Source organism: Drosophila eugracilis, unplaced genomic scaffold, assembly GCF_018153835.1.
Source record: "Drosophila eugracilis isolate 14026-0451.02 unplaced genomic scaffold, ASM1815383v1 contig_440, whole genome shotgun sequence".
In the NCBI taxonomy this organism is placed as follows: domain Eukaryota; kingdom Metazoa; phylum Arthropoda; class Insecta; order Diptera; family Drosophilidae; genus Drosophila; species Drosophila eugracilis.
Genome location: NW_024573306.1, coordinates 1377171 through 1398608, shown reverse-complemented (window position 1 = coordinate 1398608; position 21438 = coordinate 1377171). Strand labels below are relative to the sequence as shown.

At 38.5% G+C, this 21438-nt stretch overlaps 1 protein-coding gene across 1 annotated transcript in view; it reads left to right on the top strand.

Annotated features, from left to right (window-relative positions):
* Positions 1-21438, top strand: part of LOC108117127 (heparan-sulfate 6-O-sulfotransferase 2) — an 82325-nt gene that overhangs the window by 39317 nt on the left and 21570 nt on the right.

Below are 21438 nucleotides of genomic sequence, written 5' to 3'. Positions count from 1 at the left end.
AGGCTTCTATGGAATTCTCTCTGGTTAGGTCCCCGCCCAGTCATAAACTAAATTATTAAAAGGCGTTTTCTAGGAACTATAAATGAGTGCATTAAAAGGAGCAAGGAACCTTAAAACCAGTAATTTATTTTTCCTGCTTTCATCATAGCTATAATTTTAAGTTGGCATGTAACACAGAGATAAGTTAATCTTCTGTTGTATTTCAAATTATTAAAGAAAACTATTTTTGTGATTTTCTAAGTAAAAAGCTGTAAATACAAAAGGCCAAGCTTATAGAATCGAATACTTTTAGTTAAAACAAAAACAAATATGTCAACAGATTTTATTGTTTACTATTTTCACCTTCATTTAGGTTTTTGTGGTCGTCATCATGATAGCTTTTCTCTGTGGTTTTTATACGTATGTATGTGCCCACAAAAAGTTATCAAATTAAGACCTCAATCTGAGTAATAAATGAAAATTAATTTAAAAAATTTTGTAATTTACATTTAAAAGAAGAATTCTCAACAGAACTTAAAATTGTTTAAACTTTAAAATTGCTAATTAACAATACCAACAGAAACTACATTTCGCCAGATTATTTACGCACTTCTTCGGTTTCCCAACATCAACATTGCGGTGCTCACTGTGCGTATGCTTAATGTTAGCATGCCATTGTTTATATTTCAATTGAAACGGCTAATTTATCTTGTTCTACTTTGCCAGCATGTTGTGTACCATCACTACTCCTCCTTCTTCGAATGGCCCTCTGCCTGCGTTTCGAATAAAAATTTCCAACAATTTCGGTGCGGTGGAAGTACAATTTATCACATTGACGCTGATGAATTGTTCGCTTCACACTATGACAACTTTATCGTTGACTCTGCTTGGGAGCTGGTGTTTTGTCCTTTATATAGATATATATATATCCAAACCTAAAACCATTCCCAATCCTATTCCCTTTTCTGGTTACTACTTGCTGCTCTCGTCTCTGTGTTGCTTCTGTTGAATTGCTTGTAAAATGTTTTGTAACTGTCACGGCTGGCGTCCTTCTAGACCTGTCTTTCAGCTGCTGCCTCTGTGTTTTTCGATAATAATTTAATATCTTTCGTCTTTGCATATAGTAAAAAACATTTTAGATTTTAAGGAAATTCCAACTTTTCAATAATTTAAGATATTGTAACTTATGCCAAAAACAATTAAACAACTTTCCGGTAATTCAATTAAGACTAAGGTAATTTGTCTAGAGCTTGTAGTCAAAGATTTCCGTGATCTTGAATTTGAATAGTAGATTCTATCAAGCATATCCTCATCGAAAATCTAAATTTTAGTTTGGGAAATCTGTGCTTACTACTACCCTCAGTAGGTCGAGTAATACTTTAAGATGATTTCGCTTTATGAATAATTCAGAGCAAAATAACCACTCAGTTTTATTTTTTTGAAGGGGTTGCGAATGTACCGTGGCTTTGCGCCAGTGAAAAATCACAATCTTCCAAACTTCAATCAGCCGTACATTTTTATTGTCGGGGCATATGCTTCCCTGCAGCTGTTCCTTCCTCTCGACATCTCAACATCTCGACGCAGACACACATACGAGCACAGTAGACCTACCGATGATGTACTGAAGGGCTGGTTGTTTTTGGCGCTGTAACTGCTGCCGTTATAACTGTCACTTGTCCTCGATACACTTGTCTGCCAGTCAGGCAGTCAGGATGCTGCTCCAGCTCCTGGTGATGTCACTACGACAAAGTCCCAGGACCTTCCCTCGTTCGCGGCAGCTGTTTAAGGTTTAAATTTATGCGCAAAAAACCAAAAAAAAAAAAATGGAGACGAGAAATTGATATTTTATGGTTATGAATTATTACCAGCGATTATCTGAGCAGGATTTTGGAGATAAAAGAGTTTCGCATCTTTTGTTGAAAGTTCAGGGATAGAACAATCATTATGGGTAGTAAAATCCCTGATGTAGTCATCAGTATGAAGAACTTTTCGAGGCACATGAAGGGTGGCGAGCATCAACTTACAATGGGATTGTGTTAAAAAGTTTCCAAACACAATAAATAAATCCACACACATTTGGATAGCCAGAGGATACATTGCCGAGAGTCATTGAGGAATTGCATTACCCACTGTTGAGCATTTGAAATAGTTTGAAATAATATTGCTGAGCGGTGCAATATTGGCTTTGTATATGGATATTGTGCACTCGTCGGTAAACAAATAACTTTATGCACAGGCATATGAAATGCTATTATAGTGCACTTACACGGATCTCTAAGCTCATGGGAATGTTGGAGTGTTTTCGTACAAATTGGATTTATTTTGAAATAGATAACTGGCAATCGATGCCAGTATATAAAACAATTGAAGTGCACAAATTGTCCAGACTGATGTCCATGTGTATTTGCGATTGCAATTTGAGCCTTTTCATTTTACACTTATTGGCTTTGACTTGTTTAAAATCAAATTGATGTCAATACATTCTTGCGGAGGTAACACTTGACTTGCTCCACTAAAACATTCCTTAACTTTGGCCGAATGGCTTTTTGAAATGAAGCCAACTAGTACTTGTCACACCCACTGGAGAGCACATGAGCCAAAAGCGAAAAGGAGGCCAAAAGGAGACACTTAACTTGGCTTGACACACTCCTCCGCACTCTTCAGAGCCTCAATTGTTTGCCCACTATGTCCCTTTGACATGTGGCGAACAAAAGTATTATCTAAAGATAGTCTTGAAAAAGTCGGCGAACAGTCTTCATCTTGAGATATCTACAGGGTGGATAAAGGTCAAGTATTTTCGGGATATACCATCTCTGTAACTACCTTTACATAGTTTATTAGGAATATTTTATTTGAGGATAATGAATTGAAAATCAGTTTATTTTTAGTCTCAGTACCTTTTCCTTTAGCACCATAATTAGCATTATTAGTTCAACAAACGAGGAAAGAGATATTCCTCATGTTGGGTCTCCATGACCTCATAGACAGTTTGATGGGATCATATCCTTTCTAACGAAGCTCTATGCTCATCTCCACTGCACTCCATGCCCTGGCTGAAGTTGCCTGTCTTGTCGAGAGCTCCATTCACTTCCTGCAACTCCAAGTGCAGCAGCAATGGCGTCGGAAAATGCAACTGCCTCTGTTGCCGAGGAGGCGCCATTGAAGTGTCTGACATTCACGTGTGAGTAGCAGCAGCGGCAGCTGACAGTTGACATGCTGACAGAGTCGAACTCGTTCTGCAACGCAGCCAAGTCTAGCTACAAGTGTTGCTTAGTTGGATTATTTCAAGATAGAACCTTGGATTGTTCTGATTAATATGCTTTAGCCTGGAAAATTGCTTTTTACGAAATATGAACATGGTAGTTGGACTAAATTGTAGTTAGCCATTAGTTAATGAGAACAAATAGACTAAAAAATACTTGTTAAATATTAAAATAAATAAAATACTTAGCTATAAATATAAAATTAATATAGTAAAAACAATTTCAATCCAGTAATACTTTATTTTAACCAATTTTAACTTAAATTTGGTTTATAAAATAAAATACTTTTACATAATTAATTAAATTTTTCGTCATCACTGTCGGTGATATGAACCGCATGCATGTTGGTTCTCCCCTAAATTACAATGTGTATATGCTATATTACTTTTAATAGCTGCTCTGCCCCAAACTCTTCTTCGGGCATTCAATTTATGTCCTTTCAGAAACATCTTATACACACGTTGTTGTGTCGTGCTTTTTGAATTTTTTATACATATTCTCCACTCACGACTCGCTCTTATATAATTGCTTTCAGGGCTCTTCGCTGGTATGACTTTTTGTTGCGATTTGCTGAAAGCCATGATTTCATTTTAAATGAGTTTTTGATTTATGCATTAAACACATAATTGTAGCAGATTTCATATTTCTCTTTCGCCTTACTCGCTGGCTTTTATTCCTTTGTCCTCAGATCCTTTTGCCGGAGGATTTGTCTGCCATTTGGTGTGCATAATTTAATGTTTGGCTTGATTTATGCGGAGACGCTAAGGCAGCGAAAGTCCTGAAAAAGGTTTTAATATAACAAATAAGTTGGGGATTTACGGTGATGGGTTCGCAAGGCATTTGATCTCTGCACAGAACAATAACAAGAAAGTGGCAATTGAAGGCAAATTTCAGTTCACAAAGGTACTGAATATATTAAATATTAAGCCTTTTAAGAAGAAAAAGAGCCGCATAACAAAATATGAACTAGTCCTTGGGCTAATCGTTCATTAAACGTTGACTAAGTTTTTCAGACAAACGCCTCTGAAGAAAATTACTTCATAACTTTCGTAGAATGTTGAATATTTTCCATTTTCCACTTAGAATTAGTTTTTGCCCCTAAGCGCATAATTCCATTAAAAGGAACCTCCTCAAAATCTCTCGCACCGAGCACAGAGAGTTCTCAAATCCTTTTGCCACACAGCAGACACGCACCAGATAGACAGGGCCCCGAAAAGGCATCCTTACAGCAATTAAACTAAAAGCAATTAGATGCACTGGCAATAAAAATTTGAATATTCATATTTCCACTGCAAATTAAATGGGGCATGTAGAGCAGCACTGAGATTACTTTCTGATAAAATGATGTCAAATTATTGAGAGCTCGTTAAGCAGTTCTGCCACCGGTTCACTCAATTATCCCCAACGTGCTTAATGGAGTGTAAAGTTTTGAATATTTTTCCCCCTTAAAAAAAGAAGAACAAAAAACAAGGTTTAACTCTTGTTTACGAGCTCGTTACCCGGAGATGATGGGGCTAATAAAAAGTTGACCAGAACGTGTTTACTTTCAGGTCAACATGTAAAACTGAATTAAGATTGAGTTAAGAGCGCTGAGGTGAGTTTGCTAGTGCAAAAACTAACTATTAGTTATGGGACAGTGTTTTTATATCTATCTATATACACACCCAGTAGTTTAATAGGATTATGACTGCTGCCCTGGCTCAGTAAATCAATAAGGCTGAAAGGTCAGGCCAGAGCATTGCCAATTTCATTAGGTCTGGACTCGTTTTGGCCTGCTATTTACGCATGCTGGCAAAAGTGTTTGAAACATTTATACTTTATTGCCATTTTGCATGCATAAATAGTAGCCGGAGAAGGAGGAGCAGGAAGTTGAGCTCTGGGTATCAATTCCGTATCGTCGAGCTCCTCTGGCAGAGCTTGCCAAGTGGGTCACGTATCGGTGGAAGTATGTGTATCTGCATGCCCCTATACTGACGATGCCTTTAACTACACAACTTTTGGAAGTTATGCAGCATGCTTTTCGGCTGATATGTATATATATCGGTAACTTTTATATAATATATACCCCCTTTCGTTTTTCTTGTTCATTGAATCGAATTTCGACTTTCTTGTTTTCCTGCAGGAGATAAAAATTCAATTATGGCAGCTCCTTTTTTTTTTGTATCCGCTGACTTCTAGCACTCGTTAATGTATTTTTGTTCGTTGTAAAACAATTGTGAGATATTTATTTAAATGCAAAACACGACACATTAATTAACACGTTCCAATTGATTTACGTCGCATTAATTGCCATGTCACACACCCTCAAACCTACAAACTGCAATTCATTTAATTAATGGTAAAGGTGAAAAATGAATAGTATGAATTCGTTTTAAAGATACCCTATCTTCTGATTTTATTTTCCTGACAATCCTTCAGCAATCAAACATGAACTGATGATGCAGTGAAATTAATAAAGGTTAAATGGCATTCAAATTACCGAATGCCATCAAATTATCGAATCAACTGACCGTCATGCGTAACTTCTTTCAATTATTATAGTCCCTTTATTATTGGAATAAAAAAAAAAAGGATGAACAATTTGCATAATTATAATTGATGGCCAATGAATGTATAACATATGTCTGCTCAAATATTAACCATAAATCATTATAAATATTGAATTAAAATATTAAATAATGTAAGGCAAACAAAAACGAAAAGGCCAGCGGAAAATATATCTATATATCTACCATATAAAATCAAAAGGGAATGAAGAGTTGCCTTGGCTGTCAAGTGTGGGCCAAAGTGCCACTAGAATAATGTGTCAATAATGTGCGATTATATCGACTACAATCAGCCCAGTTTTTCCACCCAACTTCTAAGACCTCCTTAACGTCAGTCAGCCAGCCAACATATTGCTGATAGAAAAAAGTCGAAGAGCACGAGCAAATTGTGTGAAGTTAATAAAAAAAAAGGGATGGGAGTCCTTGAATGGGGTTCAATGGCGAAGTGCTTCGACTTTGCCTCTTTTTGTTTTTTATTATTTCTTCTATTTGCTGCCGCTGCTCATTTTATACTTTTGATATCCCTAAAAGTCACGTATTTATTTTTATTCCATTTTTGCCCTACTGCCTCTCTGGCTGTCTTGTTTTTCCAAGGGCTAAAAGGAAAAAATCAATTGCGCGCAAATTGAGTAAATGTCATTTAGACATCCGCTTCCTTTCTACCAGCAGCAACAACAACAACAGCAAAACTGGATAAAGAACATAAGCAAACGATTGTCAAACACAAACCCCCACAAAGCTCACACTCACAAGCCTGCCACAAAGTATGCGACAATGTGGCATGTGATCCCGCCATTGCATAAATATGTAAGTTGACAATTTCTAAGGCTTTAAATGAGTATATTCGTGGGTCATAGGGTGGTTCGGAGTATAAAGTTATAAAAATATAATAAATATTATAATACGTATAGTGTCATATAGGTTAAATCTTGACGTTTTCAAAGGAATTTCTTATATTACTCTTACGAAATGTTGAATATATGGTCGATATAATAGATAGAAATGTTTAAAAATATTTAAAATATACATTACAAATTATAATTATAAATAAAACTTTTTAATTTTTAACTTATAAGGTTCACCCTAATGCCTGTGTGTGCTTTACCACTTTAAACACAATCTAATGTCAACAGGACAAGCCGACAGACACTGGGAAGAGACTCCTTCAGCGGCAGGCACATTGCACTATATGTCGTCTGTCCGTGTCGACTTATAAATGCGGTTTAACTTCCATCTGGTTTTGTCATAAGTGTGTGTGCACAACCCGGTGGGTGTGTGTGTTTGCGTGTGTGTGGCCGGATGTGTCAGTGTCTGCGGCTTGTGCGTATCAATGAAGCAGTTAGTCGAGTGCCACTCCATGCTTCTCGTTGACTTTATTGGATTATCAGGCAAATTTTATAGTATTCCTTGGACTGAGACCACCATACCCTCCCTCAAACCCCGCCAAAGCATCAAAGCATATTGAATATCCTTTGCTATCCTACCAATCCCCTTGAACCCAAAATGGCTTTACTTGGGCAATGAGTTTTTTTTGAAGTACATTTACCCTGAATTGATATGAGGTTCAGGGTGGATAATGGCTGAAAAGTAAATATGGAGAATTCAAATTGAGAAAGTTTCGAGCACGTAAATGGACATGTGTAGATATGGCAGCTGGGAAAAAGAAAACCATATTGATTTCATTGGTTTTGAGTTGCTAAAATACGTAAGAGAAGGTAAAAACAAAAGTATTTCCCTTAAAGAAAAATGCTTACAATTCACTCAGACAGGAATCAGCACTCGAGGTGACAGTCTTGAAACCCATCCAATCGATTCCAGTGATTGAAAGTACTCTCGCCTTATTTTCCTTCAGCTGAGTGCATTAAAAAAATTGCACATTGGGTCGAGACTCCTACTTTTCCCTTCTTTTTTCTTGCAATATTTCTAATTCCCCTTAGCCTCTGATGGCTGCCAGGAATGTAGTTGACGCACAGCTGTGCTTCTGTTCTTCCTCAGCACAGAGAGAGAAAAAAGATCTAAAAAAAATATATATCCAGAGCAGAGAAGAAAGAACAACAAGCTCACATTTCGTACAGATTCACACGTACACATGGGTAAATACCGGCAAAGCCCACGACAAAACTACAACGGGGACCGTTGTAAAGAGTGGGCGGGAATGTTGGTGGCAAACGCTTCGTTTTAATTGTTGAACCGCACAAGTGCTTACACAAGGACTGGCTGGGGAGCTGGGCAGATCTACCATCAAATGAGAACATTTCCATTTCATTTCAGCTCCAGTTGAAGCCCAGACTTTGCTTAACCCACATGAGTAAAAGGGGGATATCAACTTGAGTTGCATTTTAATTTACACACCCGAAAAATTTCTGCTATAGCAAATACGACGCCGCTGCCAAGGGACATCTAAATAAATAAAACTTGGTCTAAAAACTAAAGCAAATACATTCGACAGCTCAGATAGTAAATTCAAAAGCGGGGAAAGGTAAGAACAGAACTCAATTTGCCAGCAGTAGCAGGCAGCAGGCAGCAGCGGCAGCAAAGCAAATTCGTTAGAATCCAGGTGCAGCAGGGCCGGGTTGCGAAAGAAAAGTATCGTAGTCCTGCTAAATCGGCGGAAAAACAAGCGGCAGGAAGCGAACAGCATGCAAATCAGTTCGCCATGCGGCAAAAAGGTGTAACGGCAGCACAAAAACCCAACGAAATCGCCAATCGAAGTTTGGGTAATCGAACGGTTGAGTTTTCGAGCTGATGGTGGCAGGAAGAGAGAGAGAGAAGGGGAGGGAATGCGGCATTAAGGATACGCGTGCCTTAGTTGCCTTATTCCTTGGACCATTCCTTGCCCTCCATTAGGTCCTTCTGATTCTTAGTTTGACGTGAAAAGGCATTCAACTGCTGCTTGAAAAGTTCTTTAAGCTTCTTTTAATTTGAATGTTTAGCAAAGGGAACAATGAACTTAGGGAATGTGAAAATCTCTATAAAAGGGAATCGTTCTCTGGACTTTCTTAAACGATCTTTTAAAGCTTAAAAATGCAATAAAATCTTTAAATGAATTTTATTTATTTTATTTATAAACAAGAATAATAATAATAGTTAAATATCTTTATAAGACCCAATAGTCAAGCTAGCAAAATGACATTTTTGACAACTAAATTTTGTAAAATTTTTTATTTTGGAAAATATTGTAAATAGTTTTTCGGATTAAATAGATACATGAAGAGCTTTAATCTCAACTCGTTAATCATACTTATGGGACATACAAAAGGTGCCAACTCTGAAGTAGAGAAACCCTAAAAACAGAAAATACAAGTATACATGGTTGAGTCCCTATAAAAAGAGTAAACCAAGTTCCACAGCAAAAACCAAACCCAACCACAAACCGTTTTACCCCCCATAAACCTTAAAAAGGAGCCACAGGAGGACTGGGACTGGAGTGAATGCAAATAGAGCAGGTTGGCGCAATAAATTTGAAACGTTTTCACGATGCAGTTTGACTTTCTGCAGTTCGCCATTTATTTGTGCTAACAATTTTGTCGTTTGCAAACCGACCCCCCACCATGTCTTTCCCACCCCCCTGAAAATCCCCAAATATTCACAGTCATATATAAAAATTTTTTTTTTCATTTTTTGTTGAACATTTGCCATGACAATTTGCTGCTCAATTGAACTCGCACGGATTGCAGGCTCACCTGCCTCCGGGTCTATCTTGCTCACTTTGTCAGTGGCTGCTCACCTGTCCCTCTGCCCTGTTTTGCATAAGTTTGACAGCTTTCTCGCTATGTGTGTGCATGTGCCGCTAACGAAGTCATTCAGCGTTTGTGTCACAGGCGTTTCGTGGAGCCATTGCCATTGCCATAGCCATGAAGATGGGGCAGGAATGCGGAGGCAATGTGGATAACGGCGGGAGCCCACCTGGTTGCAGCTGCAACTTGCCCAAAAAGCGCGTCACGAAGCTGCGTTCATTATGTTGCCACTCTACCACGTCGATGTGGCATGGGTGAGTGTGTGTGCTCGGATGAGAGGCGTGCCCCCATCTGCTTGTTTTTATACCCTTCCAAGAAGTATTATTATAAAGGCGTCTCCTCATCTTAGATCTGAAAGTAACATCTTGAAAGTTTAAACTTTCCTAAAAATATGTAAAATATCTTCAAACATTTTTTATTTCTCCACACAAAAGGTTTAAGTAAGTACTACAAATTATGGAAAACTTTAATTTGTTTATGAAAAAATAAATTTTTTTTTATTAAAACAAAAGTTGAATAAAGTCATCTCTCTAGAACTCTGCCAAACTTTAGTTTTAACTTTAGCCTTTAGTCTTATGTAGTTTAATATAAACCACTTCATCATATCATGTAGCTGAGGGAGGGTATTCCATACTTTCGTATGTGATGCCATGACCTCCCCTTCTTGTTGTTGTTTTTTTTTTTGTTTTTTTTGGGTACTATTTTGCGGCCATTGCAACTGTCGGGTTGTCAGGCGGATTGGGGGCGTAACGAAAATGTGGATGGGGGGCAGGGCAGGTGTTGTGGCTGCGGCTGTGGCACTGCCTGTCCTCTCTGATTTATGTTGCCAATCAGGCATTTTGCTTGCGGTTGCACTCTGTACAGCGCCGTGCTCCTCGCTCCGTTGATTTGTTACCCATACGCAGCGTAAACAAGGTTGCAAATGGATTTGGTGCGACGCCCGCAATGTTTATGAGCTCCACTTGGCTCTACATCATCCCATTTGCTGTTTTCCGGATAAGCCGCTTACTCGTGAATCAAATGGGTCAAATGGAGTCTCTCACCAAAGGGGGAACAGAGGGAGCTAGAGAGATTATCCCGAGTCAAGCATGCTGTCGATTTCTCTCTGACAAACTTAAAAGAATGCATTTGGCCCAGCTGCTCATCGGATAATGGCAAATATATAGCCTACTTTCTGAGGATATATTGGTCGAAAAGGGTCTGAGCTGTGTTACCTATATAAAATATTAAATGCATTTGCAAACGCACAGGATATCCTGGGGAACCCAACGAACGAAACCGAAAATCCAAGTCGTTGGCCATAATTCAACGTTTGAGTCAAGATACTTGCCAAGTTATCTAAATGCTAGCAGGAGCAATCTTCTCCTGAAGCTTTCTATCGCCACCTTCCCTCTAAATTTCTACTTTTCTGGCAGGCAACTGGGCCAAAATCTTTCCACTTTGCTAGCCGCCCGTTCTTTTCTTTTAGTTTTCTTTTTGGTCCTTAGTCTTTACCAAGATTGAACAAGGAAAACGCATTACGATTTCCACAACGACTAAAACGAAATATAATCTTTTTGGTGGAAATTTAAAAAGCGAATCCTCACCAAAATACGAAGAAAGAGAGAGAGGACTTATCCGTATTTTCCTTCCTATTTCGATTAAACTCCTTGTACATAAATGGCCCGGCATCTGTCACGTTTCCTCGCATGGACGCACGTGTGATGAATACTTGGCAATTAGGGAGGCCGGCGAATCCCTGTTGACATAACCAGGAAGAAATCATTTAGGAAACGTTCTTGTCAATTCCGGCTGATGTTTGATTTTGGCAGCTGTGGAAAGAGGAGCTGTACGTCCAAAATACCCCTACGTATATAAATATTTTATTTATTTACTCTCCTGATTTTGGCTGTCAGCTACGTGCTGCAAATGCCTAAAATCATGTTCAAAGATAAATTTTGGTGCATTTTACTTTTCTATCGAGGGGTATTGTCTGGTTGACATATGTTATGTGGGCATTTGATTGATCACTTATTGTTGGTTTAGTTGAAAAAAGAGACCTAATCAAGCTATTTTGTATCTATCAATTTATCTTGTGATTTCATTTTAGGCAGTAATTGTGATAAATTATAAAAAAAACTAAACGTTTAAGATATAGGGAAAACTTAAACTTGAAGAATAATAAATGTAAGAAATGTAAACAGAAAATATGGAAAAAATTAAACACAAGCTTCTATTTAATTCAATCAATTTAGTGCAATATCGATTAAATATTTATTTATTGTTTTGCATTTCTTTGACAATCATTTAATAAAACTTATCTTTCCTATTTTCTTTGCAGGTAAGCTTTCGGCTCAATGCTCAGGGTAAACAAATCCATGTTTCTGCATCAATTCCCAGTGCTTACAAAAATGTTTTGCCACAAGATCTCTCACTCGCAACCTCAGAGTGTGTGTGAATTGAAGGGAAGGGTATAATTTGTGGGTGAGCTATCCACTCCCAGAGGGGAATGCGGCGGTGTGGCACAGTTTACAGCTGCACGCAGTTGTAAATTGTCAGATAATTTAATTTGTGGCTAAACGCAACCTAGACGCAACGTAAAGCCCCCAAAAAAACAACATCGAGGGGATGAAAGGAGTGAGGAAATCAAGAAGTTGTCCTGGCAACGGGTAATTGGGGAATAGAAATAAAGCCAAGCCAAGCCAAAGGAAAACCAGAAACGCACGGAAAACTGCACGATACTGAAATCCCTCCAAAGGGGAATTGTAGGTTGTGAAGGAGCATGGGGATCTCTCACTCTATGATCCACTTGCCAATCCTCCATATAGATATGTGTATGTATACAGATGTATATGTATGGAATGCATGTTGTTTTTGCACCCTGGCGCTTTAGTTGCTTTTTATGAATTTTGTATTTGTGCGAGTAAATTCCCTTTTGCCGGTGCCACATGACGTATGAGTAATGGCTTTAGCCTGCCCTGCTTTTGTCTCGCACTGTCGGCATTTTTGTTGCAGCTTCTGTTCTTGTTTATTCTGCGGTCGCGTTTACCGCCGGGCTATCTACCCTTTCCCTCACCCATCCTTTTACCACCCTCCCAGTGGTCTCTGTCAGCAATCGCATATGCATGGATTTTATCCCAAACTATATATATATATATATATCTGTTCTGCGTCGGCGAGGCTATTGTTTCTGGTGTTGCTGCTGGTATTACTGTCTGTCTCCTTCCTGCATTGTCAAATTGGTTTGTTTAAATTGAATACTTTGTAGCGTTTTGTTAAAGGGAAAACAGGATTTTTCCCCACAAGCGGCGCGCTGTTGTTGGTTGAGATAAAAAATAAATTGTTGTTCAATTTCAGGCGATAAAAAACACAACAGCATCGTGTAGTTTAAAGAATGATAAAAGAGCTAAAATTTATTTTTCAATTTAAACCAGTGATTAAAGTATATAAAAAGGAAATAAGCCTTTCAGGTAATCCCAATGGGATTTATTTGGTATTCAGCACTCTTCGGTGTCCATCGTTATGTTTGCCCTAATGAACCCTTCAACACAATTCAAAAATTTCATAGCCATTCATCATTCTGCCAAAAGATTTCTTTTGGTTTTGGGGGCTAAATAAACTGAGAAGGCATGCACTTGGGACTTAATCTGCCGCATAATTCAAAAGCCTCTGCATCATGGCCTGACAGGCCAAAACCATGGCGAAACCAAGAACCCACAGAATCTGGATGGGGCTGGGGTAAAAGAGAAAAAAAGACAAACCCAAAAACCAAACCAGTGAAAAGGGAAAGAAAGTTTCCTTCGAGGCGGAAAAGTTTTCCCACCCGTTTTAGCTGTTCCGCCCACACGCCACTTTTTGCCTGTTGGTAACTTCATATTTATATAATAACTTTATGTTTATGTTGTAGATTTTCGTCCTTTTGCTGGGTGTGGAGAAGGAAGGGGCGATGGGTAAATTTACAATAACAGAGGAGGGAAAGCAAGCCAAGGACAAAGACTAAAACAGCAAACAAAGTGCAAAGCACACATACTGTAGCTGTAGCTGTAGCTGTGGCCATAACAAAAGGCGCGTTGGCGTCTAAAGTTGATTTCTTAATGTCTTCCAAGCATCCACTGTTTGTCTTGATGAAGAAAATGGCAGAGCCCAGCGATGATACACCCACCCAGCAATCATATAGATATATATATAGTCAAGTCAAAAAGCCGTTGCCCAAGGCAATTTACACTGAAGTTGTTTATTTTGAAACACTTTGCCGGGTAGAAGAAAAGCGCGCAGAGCCAATATTGAGTGAGCCACTACTTATGACAAAGGACGTCGAGTCCTTCGAGAATCCCGCAGCGGAAGCGGAAATGTGCATTATTTGATATAACTCTGTTTTTGTTACTTGCTGTTTGTTGCGCTTTTCCACACATGCTCCTACACTTGACTGGTTTTGTCTGTTAAGTAAAAGAATCTTTGACAATTCGAAAAGCGGTTGCTGAAAAGCTCGCTTCAGTTATGTGCAAAGAGTAATTTAATTGAATTTCCTTGACCACAATCTAACATTCAAAAGCATATTGAAAATAACAAATTGGACAAGGCTTACAAACAAAATCAAAATTGATCACAAAAGAAACCACTTCATCTCCATTCAACTCTAAAATGTAATTAAAGTTTAGGTACTGACTTTTACAGATTTTGTATTTAAAACAAAAAATTTTTATTGAATTTGAAATTTTAATAACCCTTGGAATTTTCCGCTTCGTCTGCTACAAAAAAAAAAAGGAAAAAAAAAGATGAAAAATCCTTTTCGTTTACCTTTTGGTCAAGCTGAAAAGTTTTTCCCCATCTAGCTTGGCTTTTGGCCCAACTCTTGCTCATTTTATTATCATATTTATTAATTTCCTTGAGATCCTTCAACCATTTTAAGTCAATATATAATGCAATTCAGCTTTAGCTCCTCAACAAGTTTTGAACAATGAGAAAATCATTTTTCCTTTTCTTTAACCTCCGCCATAAATTTGCTCTGCTGCTACAGTTGGCCAACTTTCACTCGTTTTTCAAAGGGGTGTTGAGGCTGACAGACTTTGAATTTTTGGTTTAGTTCGCTACCAATTTTTACCCATTTATTGCTGGTAGAATGCAGCGTGTGGGTTAGTTGTGTGTTTGGTTAGAAGCTTCATTCAACCGCAGGCGCTGATATTCAAAAGCGGACAAAACTTTTTTCGAAGACATAGCCGGAAATTCGAAGCACCTTTAGTTCGGCCAAAAGTTTTCCAGCGCCAAAATAATAAAAATAGACTGCCAAAAAAAAAAAAAAACTAAACTTACACAGCTGAGTAAAGGCTAGACGGAAAACCAATATTCAAAGCCTAAAAAAAATAGCAGAGAACACTAGGAAAATGCAGAGAAAATATGCAGAACAAAGTTTTCGCAACGTCAGTCTCTGTGGTAAATGAAATTTTAATAAACCCAAAATGGTCTTTGGCTAAATCGTTTTTTTCTGTTTTGTGGCCGCGCGGCAATGTTACGCATACGCCGTGTAAGCCGCCTTGTGGTAAATTTTAATTGGCTTGTCGCGAGTTTGGTTGTAGTTTTTCGTTTTTCGTTTTGTTTTTTTTTTTTCGGTTTCGGTTTTGATTTTGATTTTGCAGAGGCATCATGATTAAAAACTTTACATAGTTTCGCGCTGGTTCTGCTTTTGGTTTCGGTTTCAGTTTCTGTTTCCCCATTTGTTTTTGGCATTATTGCCGGAAGAACTTTTGTATGAGAAACTTGGCTTGGAAATTGGCCACGCCCCGCCCCATCAAGGGAAAGTTGGGCCGTCGTTGTCGTTCGTCGGTTGGCATGGCAGCGATTTTATATAAGAATAGTTGGCCCGAAAGTCCCGGGGGATCCAGGTAAAGTTTAGGATTTTAATTAGTTTCGTTCGTCGCTTAGTGCCAAAGCAATTTGTTAGATAAGGCCGGCTAACTTGCCTTTAATATAAATCTCCGCCCAAGCGTTTAATATTGCCTGTCTACTGTGGTTGAAGATAGATTTCTGTTCTTGGTACTAATTGCTGGAAATCTCCTTAGACGAAAGACTAGTTATCCAACATGCAGATAACATTTGTCATTGTCTGGTTCTTACATAACTTAAGTAAAGTAGCTGATGGTATTTACATAATCAATTAATCTATAAATTTTGTACTTAATGAACTTGGTCATGTAATTAGTGTGAGACTCTGTAATCTCAACCAAGGCCAGTACTAATGAATTTCGGATATTTCAAAAGGCAGATTATATAATTCTGCTTTTGTTTCCTGTTAAGCAAAGTCAAGCTTTGTTAGCATTAATTAATCATGTGCTCTGACATATTGGTGTCAACATACTCAGTCACTCAACACTCAAAATGTATTAAAAAAAGAAAACAGAAGTCTCCACATTTTAATTACATTTATTCACACCAAAGTCTAAGCTCAGCAGGATGTCGAAAACCATTTTAATATGTTCCACAGACGTTGGGCCCTTGGGCTTCCATTAATTTGTTGGTCTTGTTTGGTATTCCCCGGGCTTATTATTATGACTTTTCATTGGCTTCTTCACACATGCCGTCCTGGCAAAGCACATTTCCCTCGTCTGTTCTTATTTATTGGATTTGGGATTTGCTGATGCTGCTCATGCAGTATTGGGATTTCCTTTTTTTTTTTTTTTTTCTTTTCCGTGTTATTTTTTTCTGCCTGCGCTTTCCCGCCATTTCTACCTTGTTTTTCGCCAGCAGCTTGTATAATTAAGTTTGCCCTGTGATATATATTCTCCCACCTGTCTCCCATCGGACTGCCATCAGTCACTTCTTATGCAAATGCTGTTGGCCGTCGTCCTGTTCGCTCAACCACACGTGTGAAAAGGCAAGGAAAAGAAGCTTATGACGACTTTTAAATATGCTTGGTAGCAGGATTATAAAAATATATTAAATTATTTTATTGGAAATATAAATAAATACCAAAAATAGATTCATAAACAGTTAGAGGAGAAGATTTCCTTTTTGTTGCTTGGAAATTACATGTTTATTACAGGATCTCTTTCATAATTTTGTAAAGAAACTTTCTTCTAAAGTTAAAATGTTAAAATATTTGTAAATATAATTCAAAATATATGACTGCAGGACCTCATCTACTGACCTACCTGCAATACTCTTCCCTACCACGAATATATATCGTTTACTTTCTTATTCAAAATGGATCCCAAATGTGAAACTTCCTGCCGTTGCACAAGGGCGAAATAAATGTCGAGAGCTGAGACGTGGGGTCACGTGCGTGAAAAGTTGTGTGAGTGTGCGATGTGTGTTGTGTGTTTGTCTGTTGGCGGTCTCCAGGGCAACTGCCAGGCGTTCCTCCTCCGAATGGAGCTGCTTCCAACACTCCTGCTGAACCAGCAGCATATTCAAATGCATATTGATTCTGCGGTCCATCAGCTGTCACTGTCTCGGTGGTCCTGCCCGTGTCCTCCCCTGTATCCCCTGTGCTGCTGCCTGTTTACAAGTGCCGCAATCATGATACGCATCAGCAAACCAACCCAACAGCCAAGGGTCCACCTGATGGCATCAGCCAAAAACCAAGAAACAGCTTCGAGGGAGCAAAAAACAAGAAGAATTCACAGCATACATAGCTTCTAGAAGCCCAGAGAGCTAAACATATCCCCCAGACGAGTAGACAAAAGCTGAAAAATTTGCATATCTTCCTGGTATCCTTGTATCCTGTGAGTGTGATGTGTTTGCTCATCTCTGTCTACTTTTGCACTTTGCAGGTCTTTGCTTTATTCTCCTTACCATATTGCTGGCCATTTTGGACCTAAATGGTAAATAGACCTTTCGGTTTGTTAATGACAACCAGGTATCGGCAAGTGGGGAATGAAAGGAGGCAGAAGCCAGGGCCACAGGAAATCAAAGCAAAAACCCCTAAAGACATGGTCTTGGCTCTGACGAGCTCTGACACATCCTGCGGTTAGATGTTGGCTAACTATTCCGCACTGAATTAGTTGGAAATTTACATTTGGGATTATGGTTTTGAGTTAATTGCTGAGTCGGAGAGAAACCCATTCAGTTTCTATTTCAATTTTTAAACTGGGATTATTTTTGTGAAATTTCGATGTGGGCTTTTGTTTGCTTGTCTAACCATTCTACCCTTCTCCTAGAAACTTAAACTTTACTAATTTCCTGCTGGAATTTCCTCACATTGGCCTTAAATCGAACACTGTATCATCCCCTTCCCCCTTCTAATTGCTTGTTTACGTACTTCTGTAGTACCGAATTTGTAGCTGTTTTGCTAGTCTCAGTTGGATGAATGCAGAGAAAAAACCGTAGGAAAGCAGAGCTGAAATTTGCATAAAACAGCAGCAACATCCCCGATTTGAATCCTGCAACGTGCGTTGCGATAAATCAAAAATCTGCAGGCAAGGCAAGAGAGAGTTAACCCATACCATATCCAACCCTGTCGCTGGCTTCATCCTTTTGAAAAGGCGAACAAGGGAAATGCATTGGCCATGCAAACACTGCTGATTGTGTAAACAGCAATGAGAAGGAACAGCAGGAGAAGGAACAGACTGAAGAACAAGGAGATTGGGAATGGGTAATGGGTAACCGGGTGCTACTACTTTCCACACAACAATGGAATTGAATTTCAATGCCATCTCCCTTATTGTTGTCAGCCTGGGCAATAATTGTTCCAGCTCTCAGCACGTCTGCATGTTGCATGCTGCATGCTGCATGGTGCATATACTTGAGGCTGCCACGAATGGTCCTTACAGAACATTCCACGCTATTTGCCATCGATTGCATCTTTTAACCAGACCAAAAACGAAACAACAAGGAAAACAGTCTCCATCCTGGAAGCCATTATCACCAACAGCAAAAGCAGCAGCAGCCGCTGACTGCATCCTGCTCTTTCCCAAAAAAATTCCCATTTGCAGTTGCCATTGCATTTGGCATACGTGTAAATCGTAAATTTCCGTCCACAAAACGAATGGTAACCGGACAGCAAGCGGTAGAGGAACCCAACAAGGAGTCACCCAGATCCAGTTCCAGCTGCAGCTCCAGTCCACGGGCACAGGGCAATAGCTCATTGTGGACAGCGACAGGACGACAGGCGGCAGCGGCGGCAACAGAAAACAAAAGTCACTTCCTCGGTAATGGAATAAATATCCGTGAGGACCATCTTTCTCGGCAACCGTGCACCGCACACTCTCACACACTTATACCATATAGGGACTGTCCAACATTTTGCGGCTATTTATGGTAGCAACTTTATGGCTGGCAATTGAAAATAAAGGTGCCGAGACGGAATGCATTGTTGGGAGAATTACATTTCGCCAGAGATAAAATTTTTAATTTCAATTTTGGCGCAGTTATTGTGGTTGACTTTGTTAGTAAAATTAATTAAACGCAACTATTCTATGGAGGACTCTAAAAATTGAAGCACTTTAGTAATGTGTTTTCAATTTCAAAAATCAACATTGTACAGAAAGTTTTAAGTGCTTTGGGTGTAAAATAAAATTAAATGCTTAGCATTGTTTAATATTTGTAGTGACATAATAAAGTCTTTAATATAAAGATGATTTTTAATATATAATTTGGGAGAAAATATGACCCCTTTGAAAGTTGGAAGACATCGAAGAAACAAAGAAGATATTTAAAGAAATTACTTAAGAAAGGTCTTTAAAGAACTGCCTTTTCTATATAGTTCACTTTCAGCAAACAAATATTTTCTCCTGCGTATATTGAATTTCTTCAGCTAAAGAATCCTTGGCTAAATAGATTTGAAATTTGAATAGTTCAAATTTCGCTTACTGATTTCCCAGAAATTGTTATTCAAAAATCCAATTTCCCTGCATCAATGCACAAGCAATCTCCCAGCTCATCGCCATTTTTGTATATTTTGCATATTTGTCACATTGAAGATGACCAGCTGGGGAACACCACAGCTCTTTTCTCCTGGTTTCACCTGGACTTACCATGCTCTCGCCACCACTCCAGTTCGATTGAGCCAAGAAGGAAATGCGAGACATGGAAGCTTTTATGACACTGCACTCAGCGATGCGGATGCTCGGAGTGGATGTTGGCTGTCTTTTATTGTCGGCGGTGTATAATTTTCACACTCCTGGCGCGGATGTGAATGCGGATGGCAGGGATGGCTGTTTCTGCTACTGTTGGACCTGCGGCGTTTTCTTTTTTTTACCACCAACCCACCCCATCATGGTTGATTTGATTGCACTGAGCTTTGGTTCTTGACTGTTTTTTTTTTTGTGTTCCTCCCTGCATTTTGCCTTTGCTCCGCTCAGCATTTTGATTATGTTGCAGCATTTTTGCATCATAATACTCATAAATATTTATGAGGCAAGTTGTCTAAACAGAAAACGGACATAAAATACCGCTTCCGCAATCTTTCTCATGCATATAAAGCAAAGCCAATATCAAATACAATCAGGCGAATGTCTGGGCCAAAAGCTTAGGCAAATGAAGTATCATATGATATTTGGTTAGAATTCGAAATGAAAAATGAAAAAATAAAATCACTTTTGCTGCAGAGATCTATTGATTGCCGTTGAAATACATTTAAACGAACTGTTTTAATATGCGGAAAGTCATTTCCTTCAACAAAAAACTGTCAAAATAAATTGAAAATGCTGGCCAAAAAAATATTTCATCCAATTTGCCTACAATCTGTGTGAGTATGTATGTGTGCGAAAACAAAATGGAAGTAAAAACATAGATTATTTGGCACTTTGTTTTAGTACGAATCGGTCCCGAAGAAAAATATTCGATTTTTTGCTAATAAAATATGTTTTGATTTGCAGACATTTAGTTGGCAGTTGGTTTCCCTGTTGAACGAAGTTTTTTTTCCCCAAACAGAATGACAATTTGATTAGTTTGGAATAAGTTTTAAATTTCTTCTTATATTTTTTCCTTTTTTTTTTTTGTGGAAAACTTTGCGACAGGTTTGTGGAATATGCGGTGCAGTTTTAATGACAAGTTTGTGGGGAAACTTTGCCTACGTTCAAGTCAATTAGTTTGGGAAATATTTGCCACCTAATAATCTGTTTGTATGGCAAAAAGGTAAAGCCAACTTAATTAGCTATTAATAAAGATTCATTCGTATTTATATTTGATTGTAATTATGAATTAAGTGTCTGTCAGTTTTGTTAAGCTGCGCTGTAATAGCTTTTAATAAAAATGGCTTACATGGCGTATGCGGGATGTTAAATTTTGTTGCATACTTTTTGGGATCTGCTTAAATCTTTTAAGCCCACATAATTCACGTTTAATGTATTCTGATGCAAGTGATGCATTTAAACATAACATGCAACAGCATGTTGAAGTTTCAACATTTTCTGACTTTGCTGTTTTCTTTTGACTGAACTCTTAGCTGGATTTCGTGGATTGTCGGAAACTTGTCTACACTTTTGACTTGCTTCTTTGTGCAAAACTACAACAAATGACTCATTTTCCACGCACTTCATCCTACTGTTGCCGTCTTCACTTTAGTTTGAGCAAAAGTTTCCACCACTTTCTGCAAAACCAAACAATTCCCGCGCGGTGGAGGAGGATGAGCAATCAAACTCGCTTCCACTTCTGACTTCCTGATACATATATATATACATAACTATACATATATACCCCAGTAGTTTATCATAAATTTGACTGCGCAATGCTATTGCTTTGATGCGGCTTCCTTTTGGCACTCCCCATTTCATATCTCTGGCAATCGCCTTGATTCATAAATTATTTCATATTTCATTTCCTCTGCGTGATGCAACAAAAAAAAAAGAAGAAAAGTTCTTAAAAAAATAAATGCACACTGGGTAACACAGTGAACAAGTACAGAGATATATAAACAGAGTCACTGTTCGCTTTTCCAGAAGGACTATTTATTTCAGTCTCTGCCCCACGGCGTTGCAATAAAATTTCTGCTTCTGCTGA